Consider the following 3,798-nt stretch of genomic DNA (forward strand, 5'->3'; position numbering starts at 1 on the left):
AATTTTAATAAACTATAGACTCACCAGGTAATCACTTGTTGGTCATTATGTTTCAGAAATGACTTGCTAGAGCATGTGATATTTTTTGCTATGTAAAAGATGTGACATTACTTTCCCTCATAGCAAACAATTGCTTTTCCCTAAGAAAAGGAAACAACTTCTTCGTTTCTTCCCATCTTAAAAAATAGTTCACTCACTCTCACCGCATGGCACACCGCTCACACTCACATCTCGTTACCCTGGCCTGCTCTCTTCGCCACATCGTGTTGCTGCCATCTCTCCCCTCCACGGCATCTCACTGCCGCCTCCCCACAACGCCACATCATTCAGCCCGCACTTTCCTTTCACCATTGTCTCTTCTTCCCTCCATGGCATCCCCCCCCCTCTTCCCGGCATCCCATGCCGATTCCCGGTGCAAGGAATGCACACTATGGTAGCTGAGGGCGACGAGCAATATGTGCTTTTGCTGCCATGATATACGACATGATATATATATCCGAAAATGATATATAGCATGCGATTTCTTGCCTCATTTTTTATTTAAAAAATATTGTCGAGATATGTGCCCGTGAGTTGCCAAACTTCATTGGGACAAATCCTGAAGAGAATCGGCCAAACTTTATTGGGACAAATCCTGAAGAGAATCAATAACCAGTGCCCTGCACCGCCTCGCTCTCCATGGAAACTGTCGGTTTGCAGAATTGGAGTGCGGTGACGACCTACTACGGTACATCTTCACTCATGATCAGCCTGCTGCCATCTATGGAGTTGTACACTATCTCTTGAAACGTGGTGTGAATAAAGCAGAAGGGGGGAACAAGAATTAGCTTAGATTCAAAATGCTAATACAATCTTGTATATAGTATAGCCCAATTTCTAACTATTCTATGTAGCATACTGCAGTACAAGGAGACACGATATAACGATCCCATAGTCACACATCGACTTACACAATGAGAGGTTCAAGCCCGAGCCCAAAGTAGAAAGACATGTAGTTATGCATCTCCAACCACTACGCATGTCTCCAAAAACCATTCCGTGATGTTGTGCAAGCATCAATTGGCCGTAGTCAGGTGGATCCTGTTGGATACACTCTTCCACAACCAAGCATAATAGCTTCCCCCGTTCCTAAATATAAGTATTTTCAGAGATTCCAATATAGACTACATACGGTATGTAGTCTATATTGGAATCTCTGAAAATACTTATATTTAGGAACGGAGGGAGTATGTATCAAGAGCAACATTTTAAGTCAACAGCTCGTGTAATCTACCATAGAACCATTTGATAAATATCAGTTTATTACAGTACCATATAGAGTGAAAAAGGAACCAAGTTTTCGTACATATACAATAGATGAGCTGGTCTAGACCATGTTCTCAGGCCAAAGCATACAGGAAAGTTTTGGTTATTTTTAGAGAAATTCGAACAACTAAGCATCCTCTGTAATCTATAGAAAAGTAGAATAACATAGAAATTAGCACAAGAATATAGGAAAGGGTATATTTGTAGTTATTAAAATTAGTGAGCATCAAGTAAAGTAAATGGTTTGTTTGGAAGTACATTTTACTGTATAAAATATTATACATAGACATGCTTTTTCTGAGAAAAATACATATACATGCTGGACAAGTAAGTACGAGATCATGATAGAATAGCCAAAACAAGCAAGTACCCTGGAAGAAAAAAAAGGCATCCTATAGAGCTACTAGAGCAAGCATGCGATTATACAGAGTAATAAAGTAGCGTGAGATTGGTTATGCCTATGTAAATTGATCAGCACATCCGGCTATACGTGTACTGCATTTACTATAAGATGCCGGGTGTCCTCACTTCCAAGTATTACACGCTGAGGCCTACCTTCAGGTTTTGCTAAACTTTCTATTCTGCTGTTACATAGAGGTTCAAGTGGAAGGAAACTCAATGAGAGTTAGATATCACCTTCTCATCGTTGAAGAGCATGAGAGGGTCACACCAACATAAATGTGCCTTCAAGTCACTTCCTCAATATCCATCAGTCATATTGGCAAGTGAGTCAAGATCCACATATGGTGCCAATACTTGCTACTGCGCTAACTATGAACTCTATTAGAACAAGCAGGAAACATATATTTCATTGAAACAGAAGGATTATACATTTGAGGATAAAGCTTCTAAGCTTAATCTGGTAAGTTGCTGGTAATAAATAATGGTTCACATGATATGAAAAGTATTTCTCTACCCTTCCCTGAGATGACCAATTATGAAAAAATTGGCATCAATTGCGAGCCTGAGATGAACACCTTCCTCTAGCAGTGTCCTCCCTCCCCAACATGCATCTCCCATTTGGCTCACTTCCTCCCTTTCATATCTTCTCCGACTATAGCAAATTTCTGATTTATGGTCGAGTGCATCAATATTAAAAAGAATAATGAAGGGCAATATACATGCTTCTGTGGCACACAGCATTCCGCGCTGCGCCATCATCCACTCCACGTACAGTTTTCTTATTTCCACATGCATGTATATATGTCGTGGGAAACGAGCACCTATGGGGCAGGGCCCCTTTTCGGTCCGGCAGGGAGCGGAGGGCGCACGAAGAGCGGATCGAGGCGAAGCACGCGAGGGATTTTACCCAGCTTCGGAGCTCTCCGGAGAGATAAAACTCCTACTGCTGCTTTGTGTTTATATTCTGTTCTTGCTTGAGAGCGTGAGTGTGTTGTAGTTTCGAATGAGTCGAACCCCTTCTACGTTGCGCATGGGCCTCCTTTTATAGGTTAAAGGGGTCACCGACAGGTGGCAACGCAGACAGGGGTATAAAAGTAAAAAGAGGGGTAGGTACAACCGCTATCTACAGTGTCCCCTACCTAACTCTGACGGCAGGGGACAAGGGCATTTAATGCCCGTCCGGTCGCTCAAACAGTGCAGGAAACGACCGTTAGGGGCGCCACCGATCGCCACGATGGCCTTCTCGTCATCTCCACTTGTCACCTCGCACCACTTGGCTGCACAGCCACCCGCCACGTGCGCCAGGAACGATCCTGTGGTGACACGTCGTCGGATGCGCTGGAGCATGGGCGCAGAGTAGTGGCTTCATCGCGGCAAGCGCCTTGCCACGGTCGTTGTCTTGTCGCACCCGAAAGCTTGTCGCTCGCCGGGTCTTGCCGGGACGCGCGGCGCGTCGCGGCAAGTTTCTTGGCTGGCCTTCCCGGCAAGCTCCTCTTGCCGGGGCCTTGTCTTCTTAGTTAAAACACTTTGTTCTTGAATGGCATCAATAGGAATAGCGGAGGATCTTGGCGGACGCCCGGCAAGCCTCGTCGCGGGACGCTGCGACTGCCCGTGCACAAGTTCGGGATACTAAGGTACCCCTACTTTAGTACACCGACAGGAGCTCCCGGGCCTGGGCCACACACGGTGCCGAGCGCTGTTGGGCCAGGCCCAAAACAGGGCATGGGCACACGCGGCCTGAGTCCACACCAAATCTAACTCCGTATCCACCGCGCCCTCCCGTAACGGCACGCGTCAAACGCGGCGTCGTGGGAGGGATCGTGGGCAATTCTTTAATCAAGAAAGGTGTAACGTTCGCCTCTCCTCTTTATAAGCAGAGGAAACAGGGGCCGTTCCCCCACCTTCGCCACTTGCGGTTTCTTCCTCAGAAAGCTCCGTCGCTCCCCTCCGCTTCCCAAGCCGAAAGAGTGCAGCGCTCCGCCGCCCGTCGCCGCCGTTGCCACCAACGCCTCCGCGCTCCCCCACCGCCTCCGCCATGGCTCCGAAGACCGGAAAGAGTGCGAAGTCGGCCGAGGTGCTGCGGCTCGAGGC

This window comes from Triticum dicoccoides, chromosome 4B (assembly GCF_002162155.2).
Source record: "Triticum dicoccoides isolate Atlit2015 ecotype Zavitan chromosome 4B, WEW_v2.0, whole genome shotgun sequence".
Classification (NCBI taxonomy): domain Eukaryota; kingdom Viridiplantae; phylum Streptophyta; class Magnoliopsida; order Poales; family Poaceae; genus Triticum; species Triticum dicoccoides.